Source organism: Giraffa tippelskirchi, chromosome 8, assembly GCF_054371585.1.
Source record: "Giraffa tippelskirchi isolate mGirTip1 chromosome 8, T2T-mGirTip1v1.2.pri, whole genome shotgun sequence".
NCBI classification, from domain to species: Eukaryota; Metazoa; Chordata; class Mammalia; order Artiodactyla; family Giraffidae; genus Giraffa; species Giraffa tippelskirchi.
This window is the reverse complement of record NC_137282.1, coordinates 121,315,319-121,339,861: the sequence shown is the minus strand read 5'-3', so window position 1 is coordinate 121,339,861 and position 24,543 is coordinate 121,315,319. Positions and strand designations below refer to the sequence as shown.

The window sequence follows — 24,543 nt, the reverse complement described above, 5'->3', positions numbered from 1 at the left end:
TGGGGAACTCATCTTTCAGTGTCATATCTTTTTTGCCTTTTCATACTGTTCGTGGGATTCTCAGGGCAAGAATTCTGAAGTGGTTTGCTCTTCCCTTCTCCAGTGGACCATGTTTTATCAGAACTCTCCACCGTGATCCATTCATCTTGGGTGGCCCTACACGGCGTGACTCATAGTTTCCTTGAGTTAGACAAGGCTGTGGTCCATGTGATCAGTTTGGTTAGTTTTCTGTGACTGTGGCTTTCAGTCTGTCTGCCCTCTGATGGAGAAGGATAGCGGCTTATGGAAGCTTCCTGATGGGAGAGACTGACTGTGGGGGAAACTGGGTCTTGTTCTGATGGGTGGGGCCATGCTCAGTAAGTCTTGAATCCAATTTTCTGTTGATGGGCGGGGCTGTGTTCCCTCCCTGTTGTTTGACCTGAGACCAGACTATGATGGAGATAATGAAGATACTGGTGATCTCCTTTGAAAGGTCCCATTCATGCACTGCCACACTCAGTGCCCCTGACCCTGCAGCAGGCCACCACCAACCCATGCCTCCACGGAGACTCCTGGACACTCACAGGCAAGTCTGGGTCAGTCTCTTGTGGGGTCACTGCACCTTTCTCCTGGGTCCTGGTGCTCACAAGGTTTTGTCTGTGCCCTCCAAGAGTCTGCTTCCCCAGTCCAGTGTAAGTTCTGTAGTCAAATTCCACTGCCCTCCAAAGTCAAATTCCCTTGGGGTTCTCAGTCCCTTTGCCAGGTCCCCAGGTTGGGAAATCTGTTGTGGGCCCTAGAACTTTCTTAACAGTGTGAGAATTTCTTTGGTATAATTGTTCTACAGTTTGTGGGTCATCTGCTCAGCGGCTCTATGGTGGGATTAATGGTGACCTCTTCCAAAAGGGCTTATGCCACAGGCTGGGTGACCCAGGTCTGCTGCACCCAGAACCCCTGCCCCTTCAGCAGGCCGGCGCTGACCCCGTACCTCTATAGGAGACACTCAAACACAGCTCTGGTTCAGTCTCTGGAGTCTCTGGGTCCTGGTTCACACAAGGTTTTGTTTGAGCCCTCCGAGTGTCTCTGGAGGGTATGGGGTTTGACTCTAAACGTGATTTTGCCACTCCTACCATCTTGTTGCAGCTTCTCTTTTGCCCTTGGATGTGGAGTATCTTTTTTGGTGGCATTCAACATTCTCCTGTTGATGGTTATTCAGCAGCGAGTTGTAATTTTGGAGTTCTCATGGGAGAAGATGACTGCATGTCCTTCTACTCCACCTGTATCTTTTATGGTACAGGAATAAACAAACTTATATCACATTAGCAAAAATATATTGATTGTAATTGTTCCTATTTTGATTGATAAAGATATATTTGAGCCTAGTTATAATGATTCAATATTCATTGTCTGAAACCAAAATTATGTTTGCACTAATCTAACAGTTCATGGGTATGTATTTGGAGTTAAGTTAACACTGGAGTAAAATCTGAATTACTATTTGTCAAGATTCCTTGTCTTTGAAATTAAAAAAAAAAATTTCAGTTTCTCTCTCACCCTCAAAGCACATATCCACTAAGCAATTCTTATATGGACATTCTAGGCACAAAGAAAATGGTAATAGTGGTTAATAAATTGACCAATGGCCTTGAAATACTACATTTTTAATACCAAAAAAAATACTGTGACTGTCTCTAGACTTGGAGTTGAGGTGTCCTTTGTCATTTGTCTTTTTATTTTGACCTTTTTAAAATTGCTATGACTCAATAATGACTTTTATATTATAATACTTTTCGTATTCATATTTTAAGAGGTTCCTATCTTTTAGGTGGAGCACTCCAGTTTCTAGATCATTCTTTCATGGTTTTTTTTCTGATAAATCTTAAAATGAAAGCTTTTTCTCCCTTAATCTCTTGAGATTATTACTGGGATTCTCTGAATATTGTTTAAAAAGCTCCACGAAATAGTTATTTTGTCTGATTTTAGTTCAACCTAATTTCAGTAACTCTGAGACTTTTTGCAAGAAAACAACAATAAATGGAAAAATAAGTTTAATGAGAAAGTTCAGAACGTCAAAAATCTTATCCACAAAGACCCAACGAACTTTTCCATTCTAGGGCGTCTTGGGAGAAACTGACAATAAATGCTGCACAGTGACCACCAGAGGGCAGTGCCCTCTAAATAATGGCCCTCAGGGATTTTAAGATGAAGCCCAATTTACTTTATCTTGAAGATCAAATTTATATAAGAATAACATTAGATTACAAATTTATTTTAAACCCTGTAATGATTACAAAATCTAGTTCTGCTATTAGCCACATAACATTTATTTAGCATATTTAGAGAAACACAGACACCAGTGAATTATCCTCATTATTAATTGAAATGTTCCTGCACACAGGGGGAGGCCTCTTTAAAACCAGAAGTTGCTGTGTACAGGTGAGAACCCCCGTGGAGACAGGAACTGTCCCGTGAACCACCTGTTTCTTAAGTATACGCATGTGTGTGTGTGCTAAGTTGCTTCAGTCGTGTACAACTCTTTGCAACCCCGTGGACTGTACCCCACCAGGCACCTCTGTCCATGGAATTTTCCAAGCTAGAATACTGGAGTGGATTGCCATTTTCTATTCCAGGGGATCTTCCCAACACAGAGATTGAACCTGCATCTCTTATGTCTCCTGCATTGGCAGGCGGGTTCTTTACCACTAGCATCACCTGGGAAGCTCAGTATATGCATTAGGTTCCAGTTTATAGTGACAATCCAATTTGTATTTGATGAAGAAAAAAATTAAATTACTAGTGTGAGCCCTTTTCAACTGGTACTCTCCCTAGGCGCCTGTCCTGGACCCTGCACTTCAAAGGCCCATCTTGCTCTCCTCTAGCTGAGCCCTCGAGTCTGTCTGGGACCACCTCCTTGCTTCCCAAGGTCAGTGTAACCCGGGATCTCTCTTTGACCTAATGCCCTGGGTGTCTAGACAGAGAATCACTAGCATGCACATCCAGGGCCTCCAAGCCCATCTCACCCAGAGTAGGTTCTCCTTGTGAGAGTGGATACCCCAGACCCAAAGGCTAGTTGATAAGAAGCTATTTCTTTGGAATGTGGACAGAATTTTATTGTGAGGTGAGATTTAAGTATGAGGGAAATTGAAGGAGAATTTTATCTCTTTATTCCTTTATTTCTGGATTGCATAAGTTTTAAATAATAACAGATTAACTCTATATTCTTTAAAGTACAGAGGGACAGTTATAGGATGTAGAACCAACTTGACTATGTGACGGATTGGATAGAAGGTTAAAAGCAATAAGTGGTCTGTGCCTACAGTTCACGCTTGGGGGCCTGGTTGAATAAACATATCATCAAATGAAGTGAGGAATTCAAGAAGAGTGGGCTTGGAGATACAGGCTGAAAACGATTAGTTCTCTGAGGAACAAGTCATGTGCAGGACCTGTGTAACTGTCGTGCAAATATCCGGAAGGCAGTCAGAAGTTCTCCTGGAGTCTCAGGAGGAGGGTTTAGACTCTGCGCACCTTTAGAGGCATCTGTGTAGAACTGATAATATAAGCAAATAGCCCATCCAGGAAAAGTATGAAAGTACAGGGAGAATAAGACAAAACTGGGTACCTTGGGAAACAACTTTTCATGATAAGAGTGAACAGACAGGTGGAAGGAGGATGAGCAGAGGAGAAACCAGACAGAATTTCAGTAAGAGCCAAGGATTGTCAAGTGGAGCAGGAAAGCCCCACATGACACATGCTCATGGGACTGTCTGCACGTGATCTCCAGGAGGTCATGCCAGGGGGTGGTCAGGGTGAGGTCCCAGCACTGAAGGCTGAGCGGGGAATGGGAGCTTGGGAAGCAAAGCTAGTGATCACATGTAAGTTTTCAAGATGTCTTTCCTGAGAAAACAAACAGAAATATTGCAGTTGTTTTCAAGCTCCATGGGAGAGCTACTTCCAGGAGAAGCAGGAGGCTTATAATCAGAATATCTAAATAAAGAGAAAAACAAGTATCTTAGAAGACTACTTTTATTGGAAATTCAAATATGACCTCAAGTTCTAGTCTTTTCCTTGACCCAAAACTACCAAGATCCATCTTCAAGGGCTGCCAATTACAAGGCAAACATTACACAGTGAATTATGTTCAATATCCTATACTAAACCATAATGGAAAAGAATATAAATGCATATTATATAAATATATGTATGTATGTAACTGAATCACTTTGCTGCATAGCAGAAACTAATGCAACACTGAAAATCAGTCATATTTCAACCACAACAAAACATTTAAAAATCACTTTGCTGCATAGCAGAAACTAATGCAACACTGAAAATCAGTCATATTTCAACCACAACAAAACATTTAAAAAAGAACTCAAGCATTAAACAAATTAACAATTTCATGCTCATAAGCGATATATTCCCTTCTATGAAGATGAACTTTCAAATACTGCATTTCTTGGATTATAAATCTAGTAAATAAAGTTTCAGTTCTTGACCAGATAATCACACTGCTGAGGGTTCTAGCAGTGAGAAGTCAGTTGACATGCAAATTTGGTAATGCGGAGTCAGAAGATGGTAAAAGCATCCTTAGGAAAGTCAAAAGAAATATAGACTGCTCAAAGTTTTTTATTCCCTTTGGCAGTGTACTTCAGGTTTGATACTGATTTATGCCAAGTTGGCCTTTAGTGGATCCGTTGTTGGTCTAATGCAGAGTCTCCCTTTGGCTTAGATTGCAGACTTCTCCCCATGCCCAACACCATTGTTCCCATTCTCACACCAGCCCCACCAGGAGCCTCACTGTTACCTAAAGTGAGGTCCCGCTGCTCCCTGCTCTAAAGTCAACACACTGGAGGCAAGATTGGTGGAAAGGAAAGCTTGCTTTATTTCAGAGGCTGGCAACCTAGGTAGAGAGTGAATACATGTCCACAGGCCAACAGCCCCCCACTGACCATCAGTGGGCAAGAGCTTTTATAGTGAGAGGGAGGGGGCTACAGGCAGAAACAGGGCAATCAGACAGTCATCTTGAAGTTGGTCATTAGTGATCTGGTCAGCGTCATCTTGATTGCTTTTAAGTACAGTTAGACTTTAGTTCTAGGGTTGATTTGTTTCCAATGCTTTGAGGCCAGTTTTCAGAATTGTGGCAATTTAAAGCTATGACACACCTAGACAGTGTATTAAAAGCAGAGACATCATTTTACCAACAAAGTTCTGTATAGTCAAAGCTATGGTTTTTCCAGTAGTCATGTATGGATGTGAGAGCTGAACCATAAAGAAGGCTGAGCACCGAAGAATTGATGCTTTTGAACTGCGGTGCTGGAGAAGACTCTTGAGAGTCCCTCGGACTTCAAGGAGATCCAACCAGTCCATCCTAAAGGAAATCAACCCTGAATATTCACTGGAAGGACTGATGCTGACGCTCCAATACTTTGGCCACCTGATGGGAAGGGCTGATTCATTGGAAAAGACCCTGATGCTGGGAAAGGTTGAGGGCAAGAGAAGAAGGAGATGACAGAGGATGGGATGGTTAGATGACATCACTGACTCAATGGACAGGAGTGTGAGCAAACTTTGGGAGATGGTGATGGACAGGGAAGCCTGGTGTGCTGCAGTCCATGGGGTCACAAAGAGTCAGACACGACTGAGTGACTGAACCAAAACAACACCGATGTCATGGCTACACTCTGGTCATCATGTAGTTAACTCCCCCACCTGGTGGGAGTTTCAGTGTCTACAGCAGTCAAAGGATATGGTTTCGAATGTTATCTACAGCTCTTGAGGAGGAACTAAAGGTCCTTGACTTTGCTTAAAGACTATTATTATATAATGCTGTGTTGTGCTGTGCTAAGTCACTCAGCACATGGACTGTAGACCACCAGGCTCCTCTGTACATGGGGTTCTCCAGGCAAGAATACTGGAGTGGCCTGCCATGCCCTCCTCCAGGGGATCTTCCCAACCCAGGGATTGAACCCAGGTCTCCTGCATTGCAGATGGATTCTTTGCCATCTAAACCACCAGGGAAGCACTACTATTATTTTGTCCTATTGACTGTTTTCCTTTGCTTCTGCATTTTCTCACTTCATCTATTAAATTTATTCTTTGGCTAAAGTTTTTCTATAGACAAAAGGCAGGCAGAGGACGTGGGGGTGAGGGGCAAGTACCAGAGAGTCCAGCTCTGTTTCATCACAACCCGAGCAGCTGACACCCTGCAAGTCCCAAGGACAGCCCACAGCAGCTCCGGAGGAAACAAGGCTCAGCTTTCTTGATGGTCCAACTCTCACATCCATACATGACTTCTGGAAAAACCACAGCTTTGACTAGATGGACTTTTGTTGGCAAAGTAAAGTCTCTGCTTTTTAACATGCTGTCTAGGTTGGTCATAGCTTTTCTTCCAAGGAGCAGACGTCTTTTAATTTCATGGCTTCAATCACCATCTGCAGTGATTTTGGAGCCCCCCAAAATAAAGCCTCTTACTGTTTCTACTGTTTCCCCATTTTTTGCCATGGAAGTGATGGGACCAGATGCCATGATCTTAGTTTTCTGAATGTTGAGCTTTAAGCCAATATTTTCACTCTCCTCTTTCACTTTCATCAAGAAGCTCTTTAGTTCTTCTTCACTTTCTGCCATAAGGATGGTGTCATCTGCATATCTGAGGTTATTGATATTTCTCCCAGAAATCTTGATTCCAGCTTGTGCTTCATGCAGCCCGGCATTTTGCATGATGTACTCTGCATGTAAGTTAAATAAGCAGGGTTACAATATACAGCCTTGATGTACTCCTTTCCCAATTTGGAACCAGTCTGTTGTTCCATGTCCAGTTCTAACTGTTGCTTCTTGACCTGTATACGATTTCGCAAGAGGCAGGTCAGGTATTCCCATTTCTTTAAGAATTTTCCACAGTTTGTTGTGGTCCACACCGTCAAAGGCTTTGGTGTAGTCAATAAAGCAGAAGTAGATTTTTTTTTCTGGTATTCTCTTACTTTTTCGATGATCCAGCAGATGTTGGCAATTTGATCTCTGATTCCTCTGCCTTTTCTAAATCCATCTTAAATGTCTGGAAGTTCACGGTTCACGTACTGTTGAAGCCTGGCTTGGAGAATTTTGAGCATTACTTTACTAGTGTGTGAGATGAGTGCAATTGTGTGGTAGTTTGAGCATTCTTTGGCATTGCCTTTCTTTGGGATTGGAATGAAAACTGACCTTTTCCTGACCTGCGGCCAGTGCTGAGTTTTCCAAATTTGCTGGCATATTGAGTGCAGCACTTTCACAGCATAATCTTTTAGGATTTGAAATAACCCAACTGGAATTCCATCACCTCCACTAGCTTTGTTCGTAGTGATGCTTCCTAAGGCCCACTTGACTTCACATTCCAGGATGTCTGGCTCTAGGTGAGTGATCACACCATCGTGATTATCTGGGTCATGAAGATCTTTTTTTTTTGTATAGTTCTTCTGTGTATTCTTGCCACCTCTTCTTAATATCTTCTGGTTCTGTTAGGTCCACACCATTTCTGTCCTTTATTGTGTCCATCTTTGCATGAAATGTTCCCTTGATATCTCTAGTTTTCTTGAAGAGATCTCTAGTCTTTCCCATTCTGTTGTCTTCCTCTCTTTCTTTGCCCTGATCAATAAGGAAGGCTATTTCTCCTTGCTATTGTTTGGAACTCTGCATTCAAATGGGTGTATCTTTCCTTTTCTCCTTTGCCTTTAGCTTCTCTTCTTTTTTCAGCTATTTGTAAGGCCTCCACAGACAACCATTTATACCTGAATAATCTAGTGTTTTTCCCTACTTTGTGCAACTGGCATAAGTCCTGGAAGGAAGAGTTAGATTTATTTTGGTCCACGAAAGGTAGATACGTGTTCTGGTGGAGGGATGAGCTGATGAGAATAAAGGGCCAGTGAACAAACTGAAAATGGCTTCCTATGACTGGAAAACCAATCTTCAGTTGAGCAAGTTTACTGGAATAAACTTGGAATGTGTAACCAATATTAATTTGTTCAAGGGGAAAATTCAGAGGTGGAATCTGTGAATAGAATGATTGTCTCTGTTCTGTGAAGTCCATAAATTTTACAAGTAAAATTTGGGGGGTTGGATTGCTAAATCTCAGAAATTCTCATAGTAAGTTTTCTGAGATAAAAGCATATTTTAAATAGCTTTTCATTTTCAAATAGTTTTAGATTTACAGAAAAAAAATGTAAGCAGTACCCAGAGATTCCATATTGCTCACCCCAGTTTTCTCTATTTGTAACATCTTAGCACCAGTATAACATAGTTGTTATAATTAACAAGATCCTATTGATGCACTGTTATTAGTGAACGTTTGTACTTTATTTCTGTTTCCTAGTTGTTACCGCATGTCCTTTTTCTGTGCTAGGACACCACCCAGGATGCCCCATGGTCTGTATTTACGTCCCCTTAGGCTCCTCATCGGAGAAGGCAATGGCACCCCACTCCAGTACTCTTGCCTAGAAAATCCCATGGATGGAGGAGCCTGGTAGGCTACAGTCCATGGGGTCGCTACGAGTCGGACACGACTGAGCAACTTCACTTTCACTTTTCCCTTTCATGCACTGGAGAAGGAAATAGCAACCCACTCCAGTATTCTTGCCTGGAGAATCCTAGGGACAGCAGAGCCTGGTGAGCTGCCGTCCATGGGGTCGCACAGAGTTGGACACGACTGAAGCGACTTAGCAGTAGCAGTAGCAGGCTCCTCATGGCTCTGACAGTTTCTTTGACTGTCCCTATGTGATGACAGCTGTGAGTAGCACTTGTCAGCTGCTTTGTGGCCTGTCCCTCGGTTTGGGTTTGTCTGATGTTCTCATGGTGTGACTGAAGTTGTCGGCTTTAGGAGGAGACATAAAGTTTCCAATACAACATCTCATGGAGGGAAGGGCAAGGCGGTCTTTGTGAAGCTGGAGAGGGAGTGCAGTGTCCGTTGTCTCACTGCCTGGCACCATCCTCACTCTGTCCTTCTCTGCATCTTCATGCTCCTCCCCCTTGCAGCCCCTGCACCGAAGCTGTCCTCACCCCTCCATGCCTCTCCAGCTCCTCTCTGAGGGCCACTTCCTCTGCCTCCCTGTCCATCCAGGCTCACTGGCTCTCCTTTGGATCCTGGACCCCAGAGCTGTCACTCCTGCCATTCTCTACCTGGAGATGTCTCAGAACACAACCCAGAACCCCTGATGTCCACCCAACCTCATGCCATACCGCATTCACCCATACGTACCTCCCTTTCAGACTTCTGATCCTTAGCAAATGTCAGCTTTCTTGAGAAGACCGCCTGCCACCCCTGCCAAAGCCTGGCTCTCAGAAAGCCAGATGCTTTGACCCACAGTGCAGCTTGAGTCATCCCTCAGACCACCTGTTTCCAATTGCAGTCAGGTGCCCAGCAGTTCTGTGATCAATGCCTACTCCCTCCTTTATCCGTAGGATATCGATACATGGGGGAGGGCAGAAAACATGTATGTTTTCTTCATCCAGTGTTGTCAGTGCCTTGAGGGACTGGTGGGTACTTTCTACATCCCTGATGGAGGGAGGAAGGGAGATAGGAAGACCATGGGAGATGCCAGATCAGTCCTTTGACTTGGCGCAGCCACCATCTGGGATTCTGAAGATTGCAGCAGGGTCTCTTGAGGGATGACACCTCTGTTCTGGGCTGGGCTTCCAGTGGAATGGCAGAGGATCCAGTTTACAAAGGGCATGTATGTGTTGGCCGCTCAGCTGTGTCTGACTGTTTGTGTCCCTATGGACTGGAGCCCACCAGGCTCCTCTGTCCATGGAATTTTCCAGGCAAGAATACTGGAGTGGTGTGCCATTTCCTCCTCCAAGGCATCTTCCTGACCCAAGGATTGAACCTGGTTTCTCACACTGCAAGCAGATTCTTTTTTTTTTTTTAATTAATTAATTTATTTTAATTGGAGGCTAATTACTTAACAATATTGTAGTGGTTTTTGCCATACATTCACATGAATCAGCCATGGGTGTACACGTGTCCCTCATCCTGAACTCCCTTCCCACTTCCCTCCCCATCCCATCCCTCAGGGTCATCCCAGTGCACCAGCCCTGAGAACCCTGTCTCATGCATCAAACCTGGACTGGCGATCTATTTCACGTATGATAATATACATGTTTCAATGCTATTCTCTCAAATCATCCCACCCTCGCCTTCTCCCACAGAGTCCAAAAGTCTGTTCTTTACATCTTTTGCAAACAGATTCTTTACTGTCTGAGTCACCAGGGAAGACCTTACAAAGGGGAGGGGTGGACAATTTGGAGCCCAAGGAGAAAGAGAGATGGAATCAAGCGTTCCCAGTCCTGATGTTAAATGTGGAAAGCCTAATAAGGTGATTATCTACAAGCAAGGGCAATTTTTAGCTAACTCACCCAGGGTCACACACAGCTGGTACATTTTCCAGTACAGTAAGTCCCCTACAAAGCTTCAAGTTGCATACTTTGATAGATATGAACGTGTTGTTTGCATGTTCAGTTACATAAGTGAGCTTACATGCCTGGGGTACTACATCATGTGTGTGCATCCTCTACAAGTGGCTGTGCTTTTGTGACTCTACTGTATGGTACTATATAGGGTACTATTGTACAGTATCTTTATTTCAAGCCCAGAAGGTACCCAGACATCACTGGATCATTTTATCAAGAAGGTAGATAGAATTGAATCCAGCAGGGAACCAGAGCCTGTGCCATCAACATCAGGCAGGGGTGAAATCGAAGCCTGTCCTCCGTCTCCTGCTGGGGCGATCCTTCAGCTGCACCATCTCCCACGTCCTCTCCTTCCTCCATCAGTAACTCGTCTTGACTGTTCACTCGATGCCAGCCCCCGGATGCCAGCTGTTACATTGTACTATTGTATTTTTCAAGGTACTGTAAGACTAAAACTGTTTGTGTGTGTGTGTGTGTTCTTTTATGTATTATTTCTGTGAAAAGTATTATAAATCCACTACAGTACAGTACTGTATGGCCAATCATGTTATTTGGGTACCTAGGCTAACTTCCTTTGACTTACGAACAAAGTGGATTTACAAGTGCACTCTCAGAACGAAACTCATTCGCATGTAGGGGACTTACTGTATTTAAAGTTCAGTACTTCTCCCAAAGGGAATGCACATTTGGAGGGGACTTCATCCTGTAACGGCAATATTGAATTAGCCTACTCATTTGGCAAAGACTGAGTCCGTCCTCTCTATATCAACCTGGATCCTCGGGGAGCAGTATTGTGGATGATAAAAGAAAAAATAAGGAAAGCATGATCAAATGGAAATATTCATCTCACTTGCCTAATGTTAAAAGTCACTTAGCACTTTGTAAGTTCATGTTGACTCAGCCAAGTGGAATTGGGTTGCAAGAATTTGTGAATTCTCCTCACGGGGGAATTCACTACCAAGGGTAACTGGTCTAAACAGAATTTTGATTGGGTCTTGAAACAGATAAAGGATATTAATGGAAGAACTGTTGAAACCCAAATAAAGCCTGTAGTTTATTTACTAGCATTGTGCCAGTTTTTCTTCATTCTGATGAATCCACCACGGTTGTGCAGGGTGTCAGGAAAGGAGAGTGAAAGACATACATGGGCTTGCTGAAATGCCTTTTCGACTTTTGTGTAAATCTGAGATTATTTCAAATGATAAGTTATATAGAAATAAGCAAAAAAGGATACTGATTTGTCTCATGGAACCTAAGTAGTTGAAATGCCTCCCAAGGAAGTGGAACCATAAAAGAAAAATTAAACAGTGATGGTCACACACAAAATTTTCACCATCACCAACAACTGAAGAAACACAAATCAACACAAGACAGAATGTATTTCCTATGAAATCAGCCAATATAAGAATAACCAACATGGAGCAGATTTGGGGGAAATGAACCTCTATATACTGTGAGGGATATTCATTGAATCATTTTCTTTTTATCACAGCTAATAGAAAATTCATCTCAGCTGGCAATGGAGGGGATACTTTGGCTCGGGCGTTGGGAAAATTCAAGGTTAGGTCAAACTTCAAGGGAGGCCTGGCCCCAGTGAACAGCAATTCACCTTCTTTCTGCTTCTCCTCTCAGCTTTCTGTGATGTCCACTTTACCCAAAGTTGATTCCTCATATACCTTAACACCTCCAGCCATTTCCACAGCTCTATTCTTCTTCCCTTCCATCAAGCAGCCGAGAGAATGATTTTCCCAATAGTCCTGAGAAAGTAAATATTTCTTACCTCAGTGACCTGTCACGGTCCATCCGAGAATGTTCACCCCAGAAGGGTGGCTGCACAGAGGGAGCCAATCTCTCCCACACTCTCTGGATGAGACCGTCAGAGGGACGGCCCATCCAAGGAAATGGGAAACACAATTCCATGAAGCAAGTGTATCCATTAACTGAATTTTTATAGAAGTCTTTTTAAGATAAGGAATTTCAAACAAACCCAACTTTTTATTTTATTCCAAGTAGTCAAAGTTGTACAAAAAAAAAAAAAGGAATCATGGACAAGAGATATTCTGGTAATTTTATTCTAAAAAATTTGAAATAATCTAAATTCCCAGCAATATTATGCTTGTTACGTAAGTTACAATTCACTACTTGATGGTCTGCCAGGTAGCTATTAAATATGATGCTTTCAAAGGGTATTTACTGATAGTGAATAAAAATCATACTGTACTGGTAAGTTCAACAAATATTTATTGTTAGCTTACCATGTGCTGGGCTTCCCTGGTGGCTCAGACAGTAAAGAATCTGCCTGCATTGCAAGAGACAGGAGTTCAATCACTGGGTTGGAAAGATCCCCAGGAGAAGGGAATGGCAACACACTCCAGTATTCTTGTCTGGAGAATTCCATGGGCAGAGGAGCCTGGTGGGCTACAGTTCATGGGTCACAGAGAGTCAGACAAGACTGAGCGACTAACACTTTCACTTTTTCAGTACTATGTGCCAGGTGTAGGGATATACTAATCAACAAAACAAAGAGCCTGATCTCCTGAAATTAAATTTTAAAACAATACTGTAAGATGAATTGATGTCAAATCTTTAAAAATCAACATTTGCTGATGCACACACACAAAAATATCTGCAAATGAACCAACATTTTCATATATCTGCAGACACAAATATCTATAAAGTTGTACCTCAACATGTTAGCAGTAGTTTTGTTTCGTTTTGTTTTTCTGGTCGGTGGTTTAAAGGGGATTTTTAAATTTCTTTCTGGTCTTTTATTCTATCTTCAAAAGTGTCTACCATAAGCATATGTTTCCTTTTACAGCAAGAAAATAAGTAACAAATTTGTTATCTTTTAAAAGAGTGAATATTGATTTCTGTGGATACGTTGGCATGAGCAGAACACCTATGAAATGTTTGACCCTTTCTCTCCACTTTTACCAAGCTGGTGGTGGGTGGTGAAAGAGGAAATAGAAAAGGGGATATTGAGCTTGTATTTCTACACTGAGATCTAATTCCATTTAATTCGTTCAAATCAAACATTTCTTGCACCAAATCTCCTTGGGTTTTGTAAATGTGGTAATGAATTGATATTTCCCAAGATATACTTGCTAGTTTTGGATTTGTATAAAGCCAAGATTGGATTCAAGGAATGAACATCACCTATTTGTATTATCTAAGATGTGATTGCAGAGAGAATGACTCTCACATTTCAGAATTCCCACAGCATGACTTCTGTCCTGTGTTAAAAATAACTCTAACATTGTCCAAGACACTCTGTAGTAACCTTGGTGTGTGAATGCCAAAGCCATTCCCAGGGTAGAGTTGTTTTTAGAGTAATTTTCCCATGAGAAAACAAAGCATCTGACTTTGGGTGATATGAAAAAATAAAATTCCACTCAAATAGCCAGCTTTTCTGTTTTAACTCCTCAGGCCCATACCATCAGTGGTAACAGCCTTCTTGGCATATATGGGCTAAAGTTAAGTGTTCTGAAGCATGAATTCTTTTTTTTAAATCATTTATTGACATTTATTTCTTAATAAAACCACAAGCTCAAGGTTGTGATAAGCAAAAGAGGTAAAGTAAAATATGAAATAACATTTTACCATTCTTGTTGTTTAGTGCTATGAAGTGTTATTAATTTTATTTGATAAAATTTATATATTCTGTCATTAAAATGTAATTTGATCAATGCATACCTCATAAACAGTTCATATGATGCATTCAAGTGAATGTGAGCAACTTTGACCTTTTAGGATTGACCTATTGGTCAAACAATAGTATAAAGATTCCTTGGAATTGTTGAGTGAGGGATGAGTCATTTCAAATTGATTCCCAGGAGTGTCACGATTAAGTTAGTATTCACTTAAATGTTTAACAAAAGTCTCTAAATTTTTTTAGGAAATTCTTAAAGATGTCTTAAAACTGGCCCAGGAGACTTCCCTGATGGTCCAGTGGCTAAGATTCTGCGCTTCCCAGTGCAGGGGACCCAGGTTAGATTCCTGGTCAGGGAACTAGGTCTCACATGTTACAAAAACAAGAACAACTGGCCTAAGATTTGTCCCAGAATGAAGCAAGAACAGTTGGCCACTATATCTTTGACATTTGTCCTTTCACTATTTTGGGGACACCATTTAAATAATCTTGATTCATCAGAGATGTTTCAAGTGCCAATTATCTTCCTGAATAGTGCATGCAGTTAAGTTATATAAGTATCAGAGCCCTCTCACTTCAAAATGGCTTTGCAGATCTTGGGTATTAACATATTTCACTGTATAAAAGATCCGTAATCATTCCAAATCTATAGACTAGATCCCTAACTTCCAGAGTGGCGCATCTTTCATTTTCAACCAGTCAAGGCAGCCCAGTCTTCCCATGAGAGATTTAATTGCTTTTGGAGCAAAGGACTATTATGTGGCAGAAGTTAATGACAATCCAATGCTTGACTACAGGTGTTTTCTACAAAAAAGGAAGTAATTAGAAATATTAGGAATAAACGTGTTAAAATTTCTAATCAGATTAATACTTTTATAAGTTTTATACTTGATACATTTTATGACTTCCTCAAATTTTGAAATTTTTATTAAACCATAATCTCAAATAAGATTTGGAGAATAGATGTAAATTTAAAAAAAATTTTTAAAGTCTCTAAAACACCTTCCAAAATCAAGGTTCATAGAACAATGCCAATAGTAAGTCTTCAATATAGTTTTTAAATTCTCCTGGGAAACATCCTATCAAGTGTTCAACCATTTAATCTGATAGGTAAACACGGGTATATAAAGTTGACACTCAAGGCTCAGTGCCAAGAAATTCGCCGAGCAGAACGTTATGAAGATCTAAAGCACGGATTACAGTGCACAGACGGGCATTGTAACTGAAAACAAGGTTCACTCTGGCAGCAAAATCACAGATTCTCCTTCACAGCCATAACATGATGTGCTATTTGCTAACAAAATACACAAATGTTTGGCTTTACAAAAACAAACTGTTTAAGATCACAAAATAGAATAATAAACGAATCATCAAGTAACTGATTACTAGGGATCCACTAGGGTGAGTGTTGGTCCTATCCTGGCCTTAGTCTTCAGGAATCTATACTTCAAGACAATTCAAGTTGATCTGGAATTTGAGCCTGGAATTAGCAAATCCTTTTATTTATAAAGGGCTTCCCTATTGGCTCAGATGGCAAAAAAAAATCTGCCTGCAATGTGGGAGACCAGAATTTGATCCCTCAGTCAGGAAGATCTCCTGGAGAAGGGAATGGCTACCCACTCCAGTAGTCTTGCCTGGAGAATCCCATGAACAGAGGAGCCCAAAACATATTTACTGCAACACTAGTAAACTAAAAACATGAGCATCTTTCAGAACTTCCCTGTCAATCTAGTGGTTAAGACTCTGCCCTTCCACTGCAGGGGACAAGGGCTCAATCCCTGGTTGGAGAACTAAGATCCAGCATGTCCTGCAGTAAAAAGAAAACCCTAAACTTGGTATTTTTCATGTGTAAGGGCCTTTTTCAAGGCCCTTGAAGGTTCTCCAGCCATATCTGGACACAGTGATATGTTTTTGATAAATTAGCTGCAGCCAGCAGAGACCCCTGTCTCTCTTCACGGAGACATTTCTTTCTCCTTCACACCTCTTACACGGGGTCATGCTGGAGGGGCCATGGGCATTCTGAGAACCTCACTGAGAGGATGTGCAGCTGAACATCCCTCTAGTTTTGGTTTGGTGAGATATGTCCGTGTGATTTGCAGTCACTCTCATGTATAGTTAAATACTTGTTAACCATCTCAGTGTATGAGATGGTTATGCATGTATGAGTTAACCACCTCACCCAACATCAAGGCACAAGGGTGAAAGATACCAAAAAAAATGTCCTATGGCATCTGGCACCAGAAATACCTGGATGATAAAAGAGAAGCAAAATGATTTATCTTTCTGTAATCTTATGAGTAGATTTCAGATTGATTCATGCATAATCTAATCTAATTATATGGCATGTAGTTTTAAAATATTCCCACAAAAATTTTCAAAACATAAAATGTTAATAACACAAACTCAAGAGAAAAAGAAAAAGGAAAGCTTAGACTTACTAGTATGAATCTATAGCCAGCCTCACTAAAAGGTAAAATAATGCTTATCTCATGGTAGGTGACAAGCTACTGTAAATTATTTTTACTGTGCAACAGTAACATTAAAATATAGGTTTACATCCTTGTCCTAAAGGTTATGCCTTAGAAAATTAACTAGTGCCAATAAGAAGACATTTTCTACAGCAAGATACTTAAAAGCACACATGCAGAATAAGGTAAAACTCAGCTGTGAAGATGCCTTAAATGTTTTTGATATCAGTATATTTTTTAAATGCTTACTTACTTCATATATTTATAAAGTACATAGTATGCTAATAATTGGGAAAACGCAGCAGTAGCCACAGTACTGGAAAAGGTCAGTTTTCGCTCCAATCCCAAAGAAAGGCAATGCCAAACAACAGTCAAACTACCGCACAATTGTACTCATCTCACACGCTAGCAAAGTAATGCTCAAAATTCTCCAAGCTGGGCTTTAGCAATGCATAAACTGTGAACTTCCAGATGTTCAAGCTGGTTTTAGAAAGGGAGAGGAACCAGAGATCAAATTGCCAACATCTGTTGGATCATTGAAAAAGCAAGAGAGTTCCAGAAAAGCATCTGCTTTATTGACTATGCCAAAGCCTTTGACTATGTGGATCACAACAAACTGTGGGAAATTCTGAAAGAGATGGGAATACCAGACCACCTGACCTGTCTCTTGAGAAACCTGTATGCAAGTCAGGAAGCAACGGTTAGAACTGGACATGGAACAACAGACTGGTTCCAAATAGGAAAAGGAGTACGTCAAGGCTGTATATTGTCACCCTGCTTATTTAACTTATATGCGGAGTACATTATGAGTAATGCTGGGCTGGATGAAGCACAAGTTGGAATCAAGATTGCCGGGAGAAATATCAATAACCTCAGATGTGCAGATGATACCACCCTTATGGTAGAAAGTGAAGAAGAACTAAAGAGCCTCTTGATGAAAGTGAAAGAGGAGAGTGAAAAGGTTGGCTTAAAACTCAACATTCAGAAAACTAAGATCATGGCATCCGGTCCCATCACTTCATGGCAAATAGATTGGGAAACAGTGGAAACAGTGGCTGACTTTATTTTTGGGCTCAAAATCACTGCAGATGGTGACTGCAGCCATGAAATGAAAAGACACTTACTCCTTGGAAGGAAAGTTATGACCAACCTAGACATCATACTAAAAAGCAGAGACATTACTCTGTCAACAAAGGCCCATCTAGTCAAGGCTATGGTTTTTCCAGTAGTCATGTATGGAAGTGAGAGTTGGACTATAAAGAAAGCTGAGCACCGAAGAATTGGTGGTTTTGAACTGTGGTGTTGGAGAAGACTCTTGAGAGTCCCTTGAACTGCAAGGAGATCCAACCAGTCCATCTTAAAGGAAATCAGTCCTGGGTGTTCATTGGAAGGACTGATGCTGAAGCTGAAACTCCAATACTTTGGCCATCTGATGCGAAGATCTGACTCATTTGAAAAGACCCTAATGCTGGGAAGGATTGGGGGCAGGAGGAGAAGGGGATGACAGAGGATGAAATGGCTGGAAGGTATCACCAACTCAATGGACATGGGTTTGGGTGGACTCTGGGAGTTGGTGACGGACAGGGAGGCCTGGTGTGCTGTGGTTCATGGGGTCACAAAGAGTCGGACACAACTGAGTGACTGAACTGAACTGAACTGATGCTAATATTTCTAGCTAACATTTGTATTATTCCAGGCGGTGTTCCAGGCCCTTTCCACATAAAGACTAATGCTCAAAGCAAATCTATGAGACATATTTGTCATTGTTCAGTTTCTCAGTCATGTCCAACTGTTTGCAACTCCCAGGCTTCCTTGTCCTTTACTATCTCCAGAAATTTGCTCAAACTCATGTCCATTGAGTCGGTGATGCCATCCAACCATCTCATTCTCTGTCCCCTTCTCCTCCTGCCCTCAATCTTTCCCAGCATCAGGGTCTTTTCCAATGAGTCAACTCTTTGAATGAGGTGGCCAAAGTATTGGAGCTTAAGCTTCAGCATCAGTCCTTCCAGTGAATATTCAGAGTTGATTTCCTTTCTAATGGACATATTATTGCCCCATTATACAGAAGAGGAAACGGAGTACCTTGCCTTGCTTGGGAGCGTGTGACTAGTACAAAATGGAACTGAACTTGGACACAACTCCTTTCCTCACTAGTATTAACCTTCTCTTTCCTTGTCCCCCAACCCCAGCACCTTTGCCATCTGGAACCAGAAACAAAACTAATAGATATATGTGATGAAATCAGCAGAAAGTATTCTGGTGATGAAAAGGAGGCTTTAATTTAACAAATCACATCACCCAGAGTCCAAGCTGATGTAGACAAATCCCTTTACTGTCTTCCTTCCTCAAGTGGGTGAATTTCTTCTAGTCTTCCAAGGGATTCGCTTTATCTTGAGATTTCAGTTGCAGCTCCATTGTTTCCATGGACCCAGTCTCCTGTCCCCACTCAGGATACAACACTCAAGCTCCCGAAATATTGAGACCAAGACTCGAGCCCAGAGCATCACTTGTACACCCTCAGAGCTCCCAGCATTTGGTTCTGCCTTTGTTTCTGGCTCCGAGCTATTTCCCTGACTTTCTTTTGAGCTCCTCTACCCTCAAGAATGGAGAAGGAAATGGCAACCCACTCCAGTATTCTTGCCTGGAGAATCCCAGGGACGGGGGAGCCTGGTGGGCTGCCGTCTATGGGGTCGCACAGAGTCGGACACGACTGAAGCGACTTAGCAGCAGCAGCAGCAGCAGCCTCATGAAACAACTGCCAGTTCTGGCATTTCTGGGTGTCCTCCCAGGAGGACTTCCGGCTTTCTCCTCAAACGCTTGTGAGAAATCCCCCGCTGTGTGTCCCTCCACCTCCCTGCCTTCCAAGGAGTCCCTGCGTGAGACGTGATACTCACCTCCTCCCACGCGGACAGGGCACCCACATGTCACCCCCTTCTTCCCAGACAGAGACATTTGCTTTTCTCCTTTCCCTGAGGAAGGTAGAATTGCTGAGGAAGAACGTGACTTTGGGGAGAGAAGAATTGAAAAGTATCTGTTTTGAAATACTAACATTGTGTTCCTTGCCGCAGAAGCTAAAGGGCTACTCTCTGATGCTGCTTCCTGTTCGCCAGTGGCCACCAAGCTGATGCTTCCTGGGCATCCTTGACTTCAGGCCGAGGCCAACCATCTGTGCAGTTTCAGCCAATGGGGTGTGTAAGGAAAGGACCACCCTCCCAGGCCTGCCGTGCAAACCTCCAGTTATGTTCTCCATACACAGCCTCCTCTTGTGGATGCGGTGCTTCCCAACAGAAAAGAGCTGACCCCCTGAATTAGCGGCGAAAGCAGCCCTGCAACAATGCTGCCTCAGTGCAAGAGACTGGATGTCGGCAAAGAATGAACTTTCATTGTGCTAAGCAACTGAGTTTGGGAGGGGGGGGTAAGTTGCTGGCATTTATTATCCAGATGAATATATTACCATCAGAGTTATCAGAAACAGAGTTTTAAGCTGAAATGCTCAAATATTTGGTAAAATCAAAACAGTAACCTCATTAGAGTCACAATTACGTTCATGATTAAACTGAAAAATGCATTTGTAGATTCTTATTTGTAAGTTTAGGTGTAAGTTTCATTTGCCTGATTGTTTATTTCAAGTAAGACATCCAAATGTTGATGATAATATTTCTGGTAGCTGTACATTTGTTTAAGCAATAGCAACCTCCGAAATGCTCAAGACAAGACAGAAAGGCATCTGGGAAATACAGACAGGCATCTCCATAGCCACAGCTCTTGGCGTGTCTAAGACTCAGGCGGGCGCTGCCAGTGAGTAGGTTCCCTTCTCTGAAAGCAGAATTCATCCTTCATAACATGTTCACATATTATAATGACTGGAATTAATTAGCTTAGAAAAATCTATTTATGGATAAGAAGGAGTTTGAATCCCAAATGCAAACTATTATACAGACTTCATTTAGTGGTTCTCACGTATCACGAGGACATGACAGCTGTTGGAAAGGGATGTCACATTTTGACGCTGCTGACAATTGTATTTCATCCCTTTGCAAAGCTTTGTTAGATTGTTTTATAATGTGAGAGGATTTTCTAACTGGGAGGGAATGTCAAGAATACAGGAACAAAGGGGAAAGAGGGGGAAGGGTAAAGTAGGAGTTTGAGAGGAACATATACACACTGCTATATGTAAAATACATAAACAGAGAAATATATTCAGTACCTGGTAATAGCCTACAGTGGAAAAGAATATGAAAAGGAATAGGTTCATATATAGAGCTGAATCATGTTGCTGTACGCCTGAAACTAACACCGCATTGTGAACCAACTATGCTTCAGTGAAATAAATAAATGAATACAGAACAAAGCATCACTAAATTAACTGTCTTGCTCACAACTTCAGAGAAGCTGGCAGCAACTCTGAAAACAGACTAATTCTTGCTCCTCCATCTCTCTCCAGCTTTATGTCTCATTATAAAGATCTTCCTATTTTGAAATAAATCTCAAAAATTTAAAAATAATTTTTCTTTCTGCTGTTTGAAACATACGTACATAATTTTCATGCTTGAGAGCAACTTTAGTCTAGAGTCAAAATGTCTTGTATATGTTCTACTTTTGTGATTTTCTAAATAAAAATAAGAATTCCCTAAGGGATTTCCCTGGTGGCCCAGTGGCTAAGACTCCTCACTCTCAGTGCAGGGGGCCTGTGTTCGATCTCCAGTCAAGGATCTAAATCCCACATGCTGCAACTGAGACCCAGTACAGTCAAATAAAAAAAAAAATGTTTTTGAGAAAAAGAATTCCCTTAAATATATTCTTGTAGAAAATGCTAAGTCTCATTTTCTAATAAAATCCCAGAGCCATAAATTTTTTAAGTTTAGTAAAGAAGTTTCCAATTGTTCTTACTTTTTTTTTTTTTATAGCAAAAGTGTGATATTATTAGGATGAAATGTGAGTTTCCAAATAATCATAATAACAAGAAACAAGCTGGATTTTGCGAGCCAACTCTTGTGGAATTTCTTTTTGATGAGAGTTTCAAGTTAGAATCCTCAAAGCTCACTCATACTCAGAAGCTGTTTAATTGTCATCTGAATATAATTTTCCTAGAGTTCAATAAACTGCAAATTGCTTGGCTGCAGAATAATTGACTTCAGCTCTTTTAGTATTAAATCAACCTATGTTTAAACCAGTTTTGAGGTTCTGTTGATAAGCCTCGCCAAGCAATGAAAATACCTTCAATTTATACAATTCTATGGACTAAGTTAACTTGCAACATCGAATATCATTAGTTCAATGATCGCTTAAAGGATTTTTGTCAGATAGGACTCATCTCCTTAGTTTCCCATCTCTAGAGACGACTGTCTTTGTTGCCTGATGTCCAGTATCTTGAAAACTTTTGGGTCATACATTTTGTCTATATTTTTCTTATTGCTTCTTCAGAATGGGGTGGGGAAGTAGGGGTAAATATGGTCCCTATTAGTCCTCCTAGGCTGGAAGTAGTGTGGCTGAACTGATTTTAACAAAGGAGCATTCATGAAACACTTGTGGAAGAAGGAGAGCCTGTGTTGAGATAATCGTAGATGCTGACACACCAGGCTTTGTGGAGTAGCATGGAAAACAATGAATAAAATCTACCTGATTTACTATTTAATCAGGAAAGGGGATTTAGTCTGCTCTAGAAATTTTGGGAAAATTGATCATCTTACTTATCAGGCAGCTTAAGGTAATCTGCAGCAAAAACAAAGAAAACCCTCAAATTCCACTTACTTCTCTGTGATAGGACCCAGGCTGACAAAGTACCCTCTATTTGGGGCATAGCTAGTCTAATGGCAGAGGTAAATCTGGAGGTGCTGACATTGCAAAAGGTTGCATAGCTTCTTCTCAGATATGATTCACATGATGTTCATTCATATTTTATTGACCAAAACTAATCCCATATCTATTCTCATCCGGATATAGGTCCTTGTAAGGGGCGGGGGGGTCCCTATATACATATTTCCTGAATATTTTCAACAATTGTAAAATCTCCCATGCTCAATAAAAATTAAACTAGTGGTTCTTAATCTACTTTGAATTCTGGTGATATCTTCCTAGAAAAATACAAATATGCAACAAACATGAATATTTTTCATTTAATATTCTAGGCCTTGTGAAACCCTTTTAAGTGTCCCCAAGAACCAGAGGCCAGAGACTGTAGGTTAAGAGCCCCTGATTATGTGCCTTTGATGTCTATAGCTCTGGGGCCAGAAGAAATCTTAGGTTGCTGTAAATTTTATAGAATTGGAAGGTCATATTTCAAGAAAACCATAATGTACTGTGATTCTGTTGACTATAAACCCTAATATGTTTGTAAATATATGAAGATATGTCATAGAATATAAATGAATATATTAAACATTTGTAAATCATGAAAATTACAAAGTCTTTGAATCTGCCATGGTTTATACTCCACTTTCAGAGATCTTAGTTGACCCGTTTTAAAAAAACTGTTCTTTAGCCTGAAGCCAATCTACTAAACTCTGTCTGAACTTCTATTTTATCCGTCTCATTTTGTATGTGAGACCTGTATTTTTGTTGTTTATACCAATAGTCTTGGTAATGTACATGAAAATGGGTGAAAAAGTGCTTTGGTTAAAGAAAAGAACATCGTTCTTATGTTTGTAACATTTAGTTAGATTCAGTTAGTTTAAAAATTATAATTTGGTACTTAAAAGTAATAAAAAATATACAAATAGACTTTCTTATGTTTTTTAAACAATGCAAGACTGAAATAATATACAAAAAGAAGATGAAAGACCTCTGTCATGATCATTCCATCATTCAAAACGGAAAAATTCTAGGAGATTTGATCCAATGTCCACTGGATCATTGAAAAAGCAAGAGAGTTCCAAAACAACATCTACTTTTGCTTTATTGACTACTCCAAAGCCTTTGACTTGTGAATCACAACAAACTGGGAAAAGTCTTAAAGAGATGGGAATACCAGACCACCTGACCTGCCTCCTGAGAAATCTGTATGCAGGACAAGAAGCAACAGTTAGAACTGGACATGGAACAACAGACTGGTTCCAAATAGGAAAAGGAGTACGTCAAGGTTGTATATTGTCACCCTGCTTATTTAACTTATATACAGAGTACATTATGCGAAATGCCAGGCTGGATGAAGCACAAGCTGGAAACAAGCTTGTCAGGAGAAATATCAATAACCTCAAATACGCAGACGACACCACCCTTATGGCAGAAAGTGAAGAAGAACTAAAGAGCCTCTTGATGAAAGTGAAAGAGGAGAGTGAAAAAGTTGGCTTAAAACTCAACATTCAGAAAACTAAGATCATGGCATCTGGTCCTATCACTTCCTGGCAAATAGATGGGGAAAAAATGGAAACAGTGACAGACTTTTTTCTTGGGCTCCAAAATCACTGCAGATGGTCACTGCAGCCATGAAATTAAAAGACACTTACTCCTTGGAAGAAAAGCTTTGACCAGCCTAGACAGGCTATTAAAAAAAAGAGAGACATTACTTTACCAACAAAGGTCCATCTAGCCAAAGCTATGGTTTTTCCAGTAGTCATGTATGGATGTCAGAGTTGGACTATAAAGAAAGCTGAGCACCGAAGAATTGGTCCTTTTAAACTGTGGTGTTGGAGAAGACTCTTGAGAGTCCCATAGACTGCAAGGAGATCCAACCAGTCCATCCTAAAGGAAATCAGTCCTGAATATTCACTGGAAGGACTGATGCTGAGGCTGAAACTCCAATACTTTGGCCACCTGATGCGAAGAACTGACTTAGTGGAAAAGACTCCGATGCTGGGAAAAATTGAAGACAGGAGAAGGGGACGACAGAGAATGAAATGGTTGGATGGCATCACTGATGTGATGGACGTGAGTTTGAGTAGGCTCCGGGAGTTGGTGATGGACAGGGAAGCCTGGCGTGCTGCAGTCCATGTGGTCACAAAGAGTCGGACATGACCGATCGACTGAACTGAACTGACTGAGATTTGATTTACAAAGAAACTATTTTCAAAAGAGTAG

The 24,543-nt window shown here is 41.1% G+C and overlaps 1 long non-coding RNA gene across 1 annotated transcript; it reads left to right on the top strand.

Moving 5' to 3' along the window:
• The first annotated feature begins 497 nt into the window (after positions 1–497).
• LOC145516502 (uncharacterized) lies at positions 498–6,333 on the top strand. Its single transcript, XR_014061429.1, has 4 exons — positions 498–565; positions 2,375–2,412; positions 2,806–2,899; positions 6,083–6,333. It is a non-coding gene; the product is annotated as an uncharacterized LOC145516502 (long non-coding RNA).
• Positions 6,334–24,543: the final 18,210 nt, after the last annotated feature.